At 34.9% G+C, this 15,036-nt stretch overlaps 1 protein-coding gene and 1 non-coding gene across 5 annotated transcripts in view; one reads left to right on the top strand and one right to left on the bottom strand.

The window, feature by feature from the left end:
* Positions 1 to 15,036, bottom strand: part of klar (klarsicht) — an 828,351-nt gene that overhangs the window by 275,835 nt on the left and 537,480 nt on the right. The window lies entirely within an intron of this gene.
* TRNAR-UCG (transfer RNA arginine (anticodon UCG)) lies at positions 11,967 to 12,040 on the top strand. The gene has a single exon. It is a non-coding gene; the product is annotated as a tRNA-Arg (tRNA).

Below are 15,036 nucleotides of genomic sequence, written 5' to 3'. Positions count from 1 at the left end.
CAGAAGATTTTCCTCTTTCCTTCTGCTTGCAATTCCACTTCGTTCAAAATTATTAATCTTATAATTTTCCATTTCATTTGGTTCTACAAAAGGACAGCATAATGATTTAGTTCATTTGTTCCTGAACTTTAATTTTTTGGTAAAATGAAAGTTCTTCCCCCATCAATAATAAAAAAAAAAAAACTTTCTAGCGGTGGATCGAACTTGCGTGTTGTAGAGCTGTGTATCTATCTCTACCTGTTCACCACATACCGGTATATATAATATTTTAAAATGCGGAAATATTTAGTAGTATCATCACTAAATTTCGCATAGACACAAGTTTTGTAAAATTCTTACTAAAACATACGAAAAGTTATGCTGCAGTTCTACAGCACGCAACATTCGCCATCGAAATTTTTCAAGAAATAAATAAATAAATAAATAAATAAATAAATAATAAAATACTTCCTCTTCTTTAAATAATGTGATAAAAGGAGTTCATAGGTGACGTGGTAGGGTATACTTCGGTATTGTTTTTATCGTAAGAGATAGAGTGGTTATTATACACCAGGATTTCTCAACCTGGGGGTCGCGAAGATAAGCGGAAGAGAGAAATATAATTAGAATCTAATACCAGAAAATATTTTTAAATTATATTTTGAATTTTGTTCTGATAGGCATATCTTTATTTTTATACATACTGTTAAGAACAGCAAAAATTGGCCTAGGTCCAGAGTTGTTTAAAAATCAATTTAAATGGAAGAGGTGCGATCTGAAACTAATCGTGAAATTCTAGAAAAATACAGATTCAATAAAACCTGCATATTGAAATTCAACTAAAAATTAACTCATTCCCGAGCACGGTACGATTTCACTAGTGCCACAATGACCGGTTCAATCTTCGTGACGCACATTATCAAGTTATTTTAAACTGATAAGCAATTTCTTGTCTTTGTTTTAATGCTCATCATGGAAGAAAAACAAGTTGATTTTAAGTTTTTCGTGATACTGAACACATACACAACAATGTACTAACTTCACAATAATATGATGTAACTCAAAGTGGCGGTTTCTCGAAAATTAAAAGACCTGTCCAATTTCGTCAACAATTTGACGAAGGGTCGTATCTCAAACTCTCACTTTTTCAGACATAAAGAAAGAAATGCAGTTCCACAGAGAAGGAAAAAGTTAAATATGCAATCATTGATCAACAATTCCACATAATTATTATCTGGAATAAGTAACGAGTTATTACGTATTCAATTGCTTTCCTGTCCGCTTAGTTATTATTTCTTTTTTTAGGTCTGAAAAAGTGGGAGATTTTGAGATACGACCATTCGTCAAATTGTTGACGATTTGTTCAAACCAAAATTAGAAATCACTTGGTTTCTTTTTTTATCATATGACCTAAAATTAAGGGTTATTAAATTTTAAAATTTTCGAACGGCTTACATTTTGAAACAATATTACGGATCTGATTCGATATTTGTTTTATGAATAAACTGACCAAATTAGGTTTTAATGCATTCGCTTTTACGGAACCACTACATACAAGAAATTGATTCTACTATTAATAGAAATAGATGAATATCGTGAGATTTGCGCAACAGGTACGGTATATTAAAAATCCCACATAAGCTTACAAGCCAGAAATTATAAGGGGGTCGTGGCTGGTTGGCAAAATAGGAGCCGTGATAGGAATTAGGTTGAAAACCACTGTTGTACACCAACAATTGTCAGGTTTACATAAGGGCGCATCCAAGGGGGGCTACGGGACTAAAGCGCCCCCTTGACGCTCAGGTTTACACTGGATAAAATGGGCTTCAATTCTGCTTTACACTGGATAAAACGGCAAATTATGGTTTAGCCCCTCCCTTGATCATATCCTGAATCCGCCACTGTATATATATATATATATAGACCCTATATGCATGAGGATATATTTTTTCCACCTAAACGACTTGTATCAATTGGTACTATATATGTCTCATTCCCGGACATCTTTACACATATTTTCCTTACAAGCTTTAATTTCCTTATTTTACATCTTAATTGAAATACTGTGTCCTCATAACTAGGACTAAAACAAAGTAGTCCTACTGTGTGAGCTGAATTTTTTTTATTAATGGAGCAGAGAAACCGAAAAACTGTAACACTCTTCACTTTCATGTTTTAACACAGTGATCTCTTTTCAGTCACGCCATAATTACAACCAATTTGAACAAAAACAACAACAAAGTAAACATACAAACGAAACACACCTGCAACAACTGAGCTCTCTTTAGCTCCTTCCACTTCTGTTTTGTACTCGGGTTAAGTACCAACCTCTAGCCCACCATGCTCTAGCCACACACCACCCCTCATCTCACTTAGTTCAATGATTCACCGAACGAGGAAAAAGAAAGAAAAAATCCACCTATTTTGAATCATGAATGCATTGGGTTCGAAGTCTTTTGCAATAGGGTAATGGGTGGGAGGTTGTGATTAAAAGAGGTGATTTGTTTCTTTGTGGCCAGATGCAAACCAAGGGATATATCTTCAACAGGAAGCACTACCACCTGGTCATGACGTCATTACAAAATTTAAAAGAAATAAAAAAAAACTTCCGGAAATGCGATTCGTTTCACTGACGTAATTCTGTTTCAAAAATGGCAGACGCTTGCAACATTCGACGGTGTTAAGGTAAAAGGTCGTAACCCTCAAAAAATTGAAAATGTGAATTTTTATCTTATTCAGCGCACTATAGGCGTTATAGGTGAGAAAAATATTGTAAGCTTGTGTGTATTATTAAGGCAAATAAACCGCTTTTTATACTTGTGTCTTGCAAGGATGTAAATGGAAGTTAAAGGTTGTTCCTTAAAAAAAAATTGGAAATGAGGCTTACGACGTTTTATCTTTACACCATCGATATAAAGAATAGCATGAAGCCAGATTCACGGCGTATATGAAATTATTTCAATAAAATTACTGCAATACACAATTGCAAATTATATTATATTGTTAATTTTGGATAGACTAACATTCAAATCAGGGGCGTCATTTAGGGAGGGCAGGAGGGGGCAATTGCCCCCCCCCCCAAGAGTTTGAGGAATATATATATATACTTTAATCGATTGTCTACTAATATACTAGTACAGAACCGGAAAGTCTTATGTCTGTGGTGCTTTTGCCTCCCTCAAGCGAAGTCTGAAATGACACTCCTGATTCAAATGAGTATGGAATGTATACTAACGTCAGTAAGTTTCGGATCCTATGCTAAATAATCATTATGGTGCTGAAATGGAACGTTAAAAAACCCGAGTAGTGTTTCGGATCCCACGTTAAACAATCACTGTGATGTTGAAGTGGAACGTTAAAACACGACATGTTTCGGATCCCGCGTTAAATAATCACTGCAATATTGAAATGGAATGTTAAAACCTGAGTAGTGTTTAGAATCCCGCGTTAAACTATCACTGTAATACTGAAATGCAACGTTAAAACCCAAGTAGTGTTTCGGATTCCACGTTGAACAATTACTGTGATGATGAAATGGAACGTTAAAACCTGAGCAGTGTTTGGGATCCCACGTTAAACAGTCATTAGTCTGCTGAATTTGGAAGTTAAACACAATTCACTACAATCCAACTTGCTCCGATAAAATAGATCTAAATGTACACATTCAAAACAGAAATTTAAATATGATATGTGATCTTTATGTACACTGAAATTTTACAATTAGTATATACGTAAAAGAGTACGAAGTGGCAGAAAAAGTTACAATAAACACAATATATTGGTTAACAGTTGAATTTGTTACATATAGAGTGCGTAAGTTAACAATTTCTCACAGAAAAACAAAACATTTCAGCGGCGCGAGAATTCATTTTTTAAAATCGATTTTCTCGAAAACTACGCATCTGAATTTACTTTCAAGCATCTCAATTTGTTCTGCTCGACTGATATATACGCCTTACCTTTGGAGAATATTATAGTTATAAAAAAAAAATAAAATTTAATGTTAATCATAATTTTCTTGACTGTTTCTTATCTACCGTACTGTGTATTTTCGTGCAATACTCAAGAACAAGGTAACCAGGCGTCCCGTTTTAGCCGAGACAGTCCCTTATTTTCAACTGTTGTCCCGATTTTTTCTGATACTCGAACGGGACGCCTAAATGTCCCGTTTTAAAGCAAAAATGACCCAGGTGTCCCGTAATTATTATTCAAAAATATAAATGGTCAAAGCAAATTCTACACTCTTCCGTACCAACACTCATTGGGAAGGTTCAGCTGTGTCTGGAACCTCTGAATGTTCAAATGGGAATTGAGTGTTCTGTGCTTTGAGTAGTACTTAAGTTAGAAACGCTGTGTTATCATTTTTACTTGGGTATTTTGTAAATTAAAAACACTGCTGAGTCCCAAAATGCAATGTGGAATGCCCCCTCCCCTCCCCGTCGCCGATTCGTATGCGTCCCGTTTTTGAAAGTAAAAGTTCTGGTCACCTTGCTCAAGAAGAGCTTAATATGAGGGCATATTTCAGTCACCTAAATAAGAGGTATAGTACTCGTGCATCATAAATTTTTAGGTTTGCTAGTTTCCTGCAGTTTCTCAAAAAGGACGCATGAGATTTTTATATTCACGTACATAATTTTGTTTAGGTCAATAAGATACATCGATTTTTTAGTGTGAAACGGTAACAATAGTGTAGAAAGTCTTGTACGAAAACTAATTTAATTTATCTTGAAAAACCTTGCCTTATTTACAACCTCCTACACCACAAAGAATTTCAATACTATTCCGCAGAATAGTCGAAAGTAATTATATACAGGGGTATATGTAAAAAAAAACATATATACTATTTACGACAAATAACATAGTACGTGCTATATTATTAAGATTACGTCATAGAAAAATGCCAATGTGGGAACCACAAAGAGTGGTTATAAACTTTTTTTTTTTTTTGTAAATACACGGAAAACATACATACAGTACGAACCAAGAGAAGGAAATAAGCAATATATATATATATATATATATATATATATATATATATATATATATATATATATATATATATATACAGCATATGTTATTAAGTAACATATTAGCACACCCAATTTACATATAGTTTTAGAAAAATAACTATGATGACCATATCAAGAGGAAAAAGAAGGAACATTGGACGTGACCAGGTTTCTTAAGCAACCCTCTTCGTACAACAACGTTCATTAGTTTAATTAAACATTACCTTCCAACAACCAAGCAGTTAACAAGCAAGACAAAAGCTGGTTAAGTTATATAAGTGTTCGATGCTTTGTTTAACGCTCCCCATGTTCTCTTACGTTTTTTTAATGTTCGTAGAGGATAGAATCAAACAATGTTCACTCATGCAGTAAGGAGTTCAGTTCGTAGTCCGTTATTCAAAGAAATAGTGTAAAACCTTCTTTTAAGACTACTATTCAATAGGAACACAATAGGATATACATACAAAAAAAGAAAAGCTCATCTGAACTACATAGGAACTGCTATAAGGCGTACAGAAAAAACTATGGAGAATGACTTTCGTTCCACAAAACGCTTTATCAGCATTATTGAAGTATACTTCAGCAAAAAAAAAATCTATAAGCTAACATTTCTTGAAGTCAATAGACCTAATTTGAGCAAGAATTGAGTATGTTAAGTGACAGGTATGTGTGACGGTTCCTTTTCAACACGTTCCACATCAAATTACATGACATAGCGCCTTCTTACTCTTCGTGTCGAAGCCACTGCCCAACTCGTATGCCTGTAGATGGTACTTAACTTCATTCCTTTGCAACATTAGAAATGCCAATTCTCGTTTTGTTATGCAATAAAATACAGGGCTAGCACAAATGATTAATTCATTTTGAAATGGCTATACTTTCAAAAGGATTACACGTACCCACATGAAAGATATATGAAAAGAACCACAAACTTACCAAGTTTACACCCTCTACAAATGTTCAATATGTGCCCCTTTGGTGACACGACACACGTTCAGACGATACTCGAGCTCATTCCATAATTTTGTAGGGGTTAAGTTCCGAAGTTGGGCGTCCGTTTTCAACAAAATTTTTAAAATTTACAGGAAAGATAAGGGTAATTTGATCGTTTGTGTGCTTGATAATATATAAGGGTCTAGAGAAATTTGTTTATTTGTTATATATAAGCGGTTATAAACATGGGACTATATACCGAGCGGAGGGAACTACTTTGCGCAAGGTAACCGAACAGTTGCATTGTGGGAAAGTAACGAGTATTTATGTTATCAACATGGCGATTTTAACATTTGTGAAGAAATACGTTGATAACGAGCAAAATCTTTTAAAAGTTTGTGAAAAGCACGGATTAATGAATCTAATAACAAATTGCAGAAAATGTGGAAAGGAGGTAAGAGCGAAAAACCGTGGTGAAAGCGGACGCCCAACTTCGGAATAAATGCCTTTTGTAGTATAGTCCTGTCAATTGTCTGAACTACAACACTGATGCGTTCTTGGATCTCGACTAAGGATTGCGGTAGGGAGGATACGTAAACAAGGTCCTTAACGTACCCCCCCCAAGGAAGAAGTCGCAGGGCGTTAAATCACGAGAGCTGACAGGCCAGAGGAACAAAGCTAGTTCATTCTCACCAATACGCCCAATCCAGCGATCCGCAAGTTCATCGTTTACGTAGTCACGAACTGGGGTGTGCCAATGAGAGGGTGTCAAATTCTAAACAATACAAACTTGGTAAGTTTGTGGTTTTTATCATGGTATGTGTAGTTCTTTTGAAAATATAGCCTTTTTAAAACGAACGAATCATTTATGCTAACCCTGTACATTTCTTTGTAACTAACACGTTGGCTAGTTGTCTCATCTCTGTTTGCTATTACTATTAGACCAGTCGTTCTTTCAGAAAAAAATGTTCAGGGGGTGGGGCACTGCTGATACTATTCTATTTATTATTATATTATAGATGTATTATTTTGGTGTCCTCCGGGGGGCATTCTCAGAGCTCCAGGGGGCAGTGCCCTCCAAAAACACATGTCTGGAAGAAACACTGATTGAAACTGTGAACGCAATCTTCGCCAATAGAAAAAATGATTTTTGGATCAATGTTGCATCGTTTCTGGTTGTTGAAGTTTAGTGTCTCACTCAGCACCGAAGCTATGCCATTTATTTATTTATATATACATATTTCTGGGCATTACCGGGTATGAGGAGTAATGTCTGTCAGCGAGCACATTCTTCGGTGAAAAGGAAAGGAACGAAGCAGTGCTGTATGTTAGAGACCATTCTGGCATTTGACTGCTATGAATGAGGAAAACCTAGGGAAAAACTTACTCAGGACAGATAGCCTGAAAAAGTTGATACACATTCTTCCTCACTGGGAATCGAGCCCGGCATCACTCGCATGAAAGACGAGAGCATTAGCGACTACACTACGCGGGGTCACTACCGAAGCTATATGAGATGTAGTCCTACAGCTTAACGGAAGATCCCAACCACATGAGCTTTCATCGTGAATCGAATCCGGGTATCTTGAGCCGGATGCACGTATGGTAACCATGTAACCACGAGGGAGTTAACATGGATAAGATATAAAAACTCTTAGCATAGTAAATAGAGACTTTGTTCTTTAGAACTTGTATCACTTCGATTATCTACTATACATGAAAGCAAAGCTTTACATGCTGCATAGTGCATAGTGTTGTGAGTATAAGTGATCGTTCCGAAGATCTACAACGACTGAAACCAGTGGCGTCATTCTGTAATCTACCTCTCTTCAAGGCGAGATCATGTGATGGGGAACGGCATATATATATATATATAATGTGAAGGTTGCTTTTGCGTGATCGTCTGGACACCCACCAAATGCACCAGATTGAAGCCCCGGTTGTAGTTTGAGGCCAATGTTAATATTACGTTTCGTCCTTCATTACCTCGGTGTTTAACAAGACGACAACTTAAACGCAAAGTGCGGTCTACAACCAAAATATACATTGTACTGCCAGCAAACCAAAAATCATGACTCTAAGTGAATACCCAAAGGATAGTTTTAGAAACAATTTTGAGCGTCCTTCAAAATTCATGTGACTTAATTTCACATAACACGCACAGGAAATTGAAAGGCACGTTAGACATGGTTAATTTAAAATTTTCCACACTGTCAGAATGCATGCCTTTCAGACAAGACTGCTCTGCTCTGTATGTACAGACACACGTTCAGAGTGGTGAAGAATGCATATAGAAAGACACGTTATAATTACAAATATAGAGAACATTTTTGCGCACTAAAGTGTGCAAAATATCGAATGTTAATACTTGTGTAACTAATATTGCTTAGCAATTTAACTATGCGTAAGTATTCAACTATCCAAATAGTCATAGATGTTACATGATCTTTCAACATTTCTCATTTTTTTTAGTTTTTCTTCACTAATTATTTCTAAAAAAAAAAAAAAAAAAAACATAGCCTTCTTTATCATTCTTAACCAAATATTCTAGCCTTCCTTACTAATCATTTCCTTATTTTTAAAACAATTCCTTTTATAATTTCTTACTATTATTTAACCAAAAAATCTTAGCATTTCTTACGAATCACTTCCTTGCTTTTACAATCAAAAATTCCTGGCCTTTCTTACTGTATTAAAAAAAAAAAAAAAACTAGCTTCCTAGTCTTCCTTACTTATTTAAGCCAAAAATCCTAGTCTTCCTTACTAACTTTTTAACTAAAAGTTCCGGCCTTTCTTACTATTAACCAAAAATTCTAAACCTTTCTTACTAATCATTTTCTATTTTTTAAAAAACAAAAAAATCTTAGCCTTCCTTACCATTACTTACGAACCCTTACTTTTCTGCTGAGTTGTGCTCTTTTCTTTCTTTTTCTTTTTCTTTTTTTTTTTAAATAACAAACATCCTTGTTGGAAATAGTTAAAAACTGTTTGTATTTTTAACAACCAATAAAATTATATCTAGGAGTGGTTCCTTTCACAACTTAGTAGATGATGGATGTGAACGTTTGCCCTGTTTATTAAATGATTGATAGCCTCTTTAAAAGTTGCAGAAAAAAGATATCAACGACGAAAGTAAAAGGAACTGGATACGAGGAATAAAAAAAAAAATCATATATCTTTGACATTGACTCTTCACACACGAAAATAGAAGTGTAACTAATACAGACTAGGCCTTGTATGCACTCTCATATTAGACTAAAGTCATCAACGAAAGAAAGAAAAAAATGAGCCCGCATGAAGGGACCAACCAAAAACTTCTGATTTTCCCCTGTCAGAAGAGGTTTGTTTCTCTTCTCCAGTAAGGGAATGAATGTTTCCTGTATTTTACGGGTGACAAACGAGCTGTAACAACATGGCATTAACTATCTGTCAACCATCGCCAATGCTTCTTCTACAAGGATCTCTCATAGTTAACTCTTTTCTCTTAAAGAGGCATCAGTTACGCTTGTCACAAAAATAAAAACTAATAAAATTCTGTTCTCGGCTACTTTTGATGACTGCAAAAAACAAATTCCTATTCCAACTTTCTCTTTCTCGCAAAATATTGTAATCATAATTTTCATTTACAATATCGAGATTCAAATGCAGAGTAATATGACATTAAGGAAACAAAAATGTAAATAGTCGATACAAGATCAAATGTCACTTAAAACTTCTGATTTAAGTAGATACAGAATCAAACGTGACTTAAAACTTCTGATTGAAGTCGATATAAAATCAATGTCTTAAAACTTCTGACTTAAGTCGATATAAGATCAAGTGCGTCTTAAAACTTCTGATTTAAGTCGATACAAGGTCAAATGTGCCTTAAAACTTCTGAATTAAGTCAATACAAGATCAAATGTGTCTTAAAACTTCTGTTTTAAGTAGATACAAAAACAAATGTGTCTTAAAACTTCTGATTTAAGTCGATACAATATCAAATGTGACATAAAACTTCTGATTTAAGTCGATACAATGTCAAATTTGACTTAAAACTTCTTATTTAAGTTGATACAAGACCAAATGTGACATAAAATGTCTGATTTATCTTTATACTATTGCTGTTTACTTTGACGAAATTTCTTACTAAAATTCGTACATTAAATTTATATTGTCTTGAATATGAAAAAAATATATATATTTAAAAAAATATATTTCGTATGGAGTAATGTACTTAATGGAACAGCAACTTGGACTTACAAGCGAAAAGAAAGCTTTCGAAATGTGGATGTGAGGAAGAATAAATAGAATTAGCTGGGTCTAATGGGAAGAGAAACTGCTTGGAGCACTGACTGAGAAAGAAGTGCTAGGAGGTACAGTGGAAGGGGACAAACAGCCTACGGACAGTATTGGTACATAAAAATCCCATGTGAAGACGAAGAGGCGAGCTGAAGCCTGTAGTGCATGGAAGTTTGTCAAATGACCTATCAATGATGGCAGACTATGTCGGTAATCCCTTATAGTGTACAGTAGGTACTGAAAATCAGCATTAAACTCTATGTAAGCAAACAAAGAACCGTTTAATAGCCATACAAGTTTGACATTACCACTCCCCATTCGCCTAAATAGCTTATTTACTAATAATGTATTCATGCAAAAATTAAAATTATGTTCCTTTGACTTTCTTTTATCTGTTCTAACAGAAATTGATTGCGTCTAATATGATGTTCTAAACAAATAGGGATACGCACAAGATAAAAGTTGTGGTTGTCTCGTCTCAAAAATGTCTTGAAAGTAATATCTCGAAAATGTGTCTTGAAAGTGACGTTTCGTCTCGAAAATGCCTTGAAAGTTACATATACCCGTCTCGAAAATATTGGAATGTGCTGTGTCTCGTCTTGAAAAGATATCTAAAATGTTATGTCTCGTCTCGCAACGAAAGCGGTATCTCGTTTCAAAAATGTGTTCTGAAAGTGGTGCTTCGTCTAAAGTGTATCTTCTCGTCTACAAAAATGCATCTTGTTCTATTGGAAGAACACTAAATTTTCTCAAATCTCCTTACCAAAAAGGTCTCGTCTTATTTCGTGTGCAACCCTATAAGTAAATACTTACTTGGGCATACTCTTAACTAAAGTGTACTTACAATTCCAAACAATGGCATGCGACAACTCTTACCTGAAACAAAAAAGAGAAAATTATTAGCAATCATTATTTATAAAAACACATTTTTCTCAAGTCAGAAAAACTTAACCTGTGTCCTATATCATTAGTAAGTTTCACAAATAGTAACTAATTTTATTAATTTTATGAGTTAATATATGCTTGCAAAAGTTGAATATTAGGAAGCAACAGCAGGGGCGGCGTTAGGTGTGCGCGGGGCCTAATGACCCACGCGGAGCCAGAGTACTGGTAAAAATCGCCGAGCGTGAATATGCTACTTCTAAACATGCTCAGAACGCGGGGACCCCTCTCACTCTCCAAATTCTGCCTCTGAGCAATAGTATATTTTTAAATACCTTTTAAAACGTTTTATAATGCAAATCTTCCTAAAATATCACAAAAAACTCGATTATCCTAACAAAACACCAACAATGTATATTCAATATTTCGATGGGCATAACATAAGCATTGTTAGCGTATTTATTTCACTTAAAATTCATCTGCCTTTTTCACTGGTCTAGTGGAAAGGACACACGCCTGGTGGGAAAGCCTTAAAAATTTGAATGCAGTGGTTTGGATTTCACCTTAATCTGTAGGTCCACATCTCATACAGTCACAGCGTTGAAAAAGTAGCTAAACTCCACCCAAGCAACTTACAATCCAAGAATTCACGTGGTAAAACTAAGGAAAAAATCTTGGGAAAACATGACTTATTGAAACTTTTCATTCTTCAAGCTTTATTGAAACTTATTGAAATATTTACATTTGGACTTTCGAAACTAACCATTGAAAAGTTAAAAAAAAAAAAAAAAAAAAAATGTTCTGAGACACAAAATATGTACACTTTTTAATGTTAGAATTTCATAATACACACACTCGACTTCTACGTATCCCATGCCTGTGGCTCCGCGTAGCATAGTCGGTAACGCTCTCGCCCTCGATGCGAGCGGTCCCGGGTTCGATTCCCGGTGGGGGCACTCGGTCCAAAAGTCTAATAAAGCTCTTTCAGGCCATCCATCTTGAATGAGGTTTTCCTAATTCATTTGGGGTAGTACCCAGGCCATTTCCCTCCTTTCTCAACCCTTTCTTCCTTCTCTCTCTCCGGATAGTGTGCTCGCCGACGCCACCTCTCAAAACGTGACGGGCTAACATGGGCGGCGGATGGACACCGGAAGCCCAGAAATCTAAAATCCCAAAAATCCTAAAATCCGTATCCTTTCTCTCCGTCGAATATGGGGTTAGTGATCACAATAAGAATTACTTCTTAGGTTGTCATTTAATAACTTAGTCGAATATGGGCTTGGTGAGCACAATAAGAATTACACTAACTAAATAAATAAATACAACTAAAGTAAAAGTATTAGATACGCAGAAGCCCTTGAATCTGATTTACAATTAACCACTTAATTATTATAAGTCGTTGTAACAATAGTAAGCAGTCCAGAAGTTGATTGAAAAACAGTGAAATATTATACACGTTAAAATGCACTTCAACAAAAATGTAATAGCCCCTATATGCACACAAAAGTGTGAGCACGTACAAAGTGACTTGTGTGTACCAAGTACACCTACAGCTAAACGTTCTACAAAATCTCTTCTACCGGTTTTAGGTCTACTTTCCACCTTCAATTATGAAGTGTATACCTCCCGCTGTTTTGATTTGCACGATCCTGTACTGACGGTTGAGATATTTTAATCCATGACTACATCGAGCTGCAGTAAGCTGTTTTATTGTTTACACGTACTAGTAGTTCTACACCAGCAAAGAACAGGTGTTTATCGTGCTACTTGGGAAGTTTTAACCAGTCCATACGACTCACATGATATATTGAATGATGTACGTATACTGTACATCCGCTACAACTTCGGGTATTTAGGGACAACTTCCCTCCCTTCTGAAATGTGATGCCAGATTTAGAATAGGAAACAAGGCACTTCTTCAGCAATACAGCAAGATATATATGTGTATTTCGAAAAATATTCCCTTCTTTTCCAAAAAGCTTGAAACATTCTGGAAAATTACAAATATTATCTTATAAATAACTACTGTTTTTAAGACAATACTTTTTTTCTTTCCTTTTTCGAGGAAAGGGGAGGAGGACTAGAATTTTTTGATAGTTTATAGGTATTCTAATAGATTTTCTACTTTTCTTTTTCTTTCTTTCCCTCTTTCTTTTATTTGGGGGGGGGTCAGAACGTGTTGCTTCTTATAACTAGTGAAAACGTAACAACTTTTATATATATATGTATACGCATAAAATATTTCAGGCAAGTATCATTAGATACGATGTGTTGCGTTAGAATTAATCATAAACCACAGGAAATAATTTTTAAAGAAGAGTGTTTCAATACTGATCACTTTCAAATAATAAACATCACGATAAACAAGAACACCAATAAATTATTATTATTATTATTATTATTATTATTATTATTATTATTATTATTATTATTATTATTATTATTATTATTATTATTATTATTATTATTATTATTAACAGCAAGTTCATAATGAAAATTGAAATTTGACAATAACAAGACAATAATATAGCTTGTAGTTTTAACGCAACACTTTGCATATGTGCGTATATAGGCCCTATATCTCAGAAAGTAGGAGTGTTTTTCTGGATCTCGTGGTATACGAACGACATCCCAGGTTCAAACCATGCATGCCATTTCTAACTGAAGTGACTTCTCTTCACTTTTTCCCCCTTACTTTCAGTAGATGAGTTCTGGGACAGTACCTTTAAATATAACTTGTTGTCCATTGTTTTTCAAACCGTTTTACTGTTCAGTGTAAAGGAACTTCATAGCTCTAACAAGAACTTCGTTAATAAATAAATAAATCTACAAATTTTATTTATCTAGATATTTACTTCCATGCCTTTGACAGAATAGTATACTCCAATTTATCAAGTGGGAAATGAAATAATATATATATAATTTCAGTACAAAATATACAAAGTTCAAATTAAAATAATACAAATAGATGTATGAATACATGAAAAATCGGTGAGGTAATGATGAACATACAAGAATACTTCATATATCATAGTTGCAAATCCCACAATTACACAACTGAGCACTTCAAACTAAGAATTATATATAAACAGATACGTAATTTTACAACTAATTTAGAATCAAATAATAGTTTCACTTGTAATAATTGCAAATTATAGGAAAATATAGAACAAAAAGACAAGAAAAATCTATCGTCTTTATCCCCTTAACAACTAATTGTTTGTGGTTACATAGTCTCAATTAGGGATGGCATTTTTGAATATATATATATATATATATATATATATATATATATATATATATATATATTTGGTCTAGGAATTAATTCGTGCGGGTGGACAAGAGATGGCGCAACGAACGGAGCGTCCCACAGTTCCGTGTATCCACACATGTGTTGAAAACCCCTGTCATCGCGTATCGTTCGTAGTATAGGGCAGTGGATTAAAGCGTCAACAACACCAGTTTGTAGTTAAGTGAACATGGCGCAATTTGTGCCTGATAAAGTGTTTTTGCGGGGTGTCCTGCTGCATTACTTTAACATGCAGAAAAGTGCGACTGAAAGTCATCGTATTTTGGTGGAAGTGTATGGTGACCATGCTCTAGCTGAGCGAACGTGTCAGAAGTGGTTTGCACGGTTTAGAAGTGGTGATTTCGGCTTGGCAGACCAAGAGCGAGCTGGACAGCCAAAAAAATTTCAAGACGAAGAATTGACAGCATTGCTCGAGCAGGATTCGTGTCAAACGCAGGAACAACTTGCAGCAGCATTAGGCGTTGATCAAACAAAGTCTCCAAACGCTTGAAAGCCATGGGAATGATTCAAAAGATGTCACATTGGGTTCCACATGAATTGAAAGACAGAGACGTTGAAAGACGAAAAACCATTTGCGAATTGCTGCTTCAACGACAGAGCAGAAAGGGGTTTCTGCATCGAATTATTACGGGTGATGAGAAG

Source organism: Thermobia domestica, chromosome 5 (genome assembly GCF_964235325.1).
Source record: "Thermobia domestica chromosome 5, izTheDome1.hap1.1, whole genome shotgun sequence".
In the NCBI taxonomy this organism is placed as follows: Eukaryota; Metazoa; Arthropoda; class Insecta; order Zygentoma; family Lepismatidae; genus Thermobia; species Thermobia domestica.
Note: the sequence above shows the minus strand (reverse complement) of the source record. Positions and strands in the feature narration are given on the sequence as shown.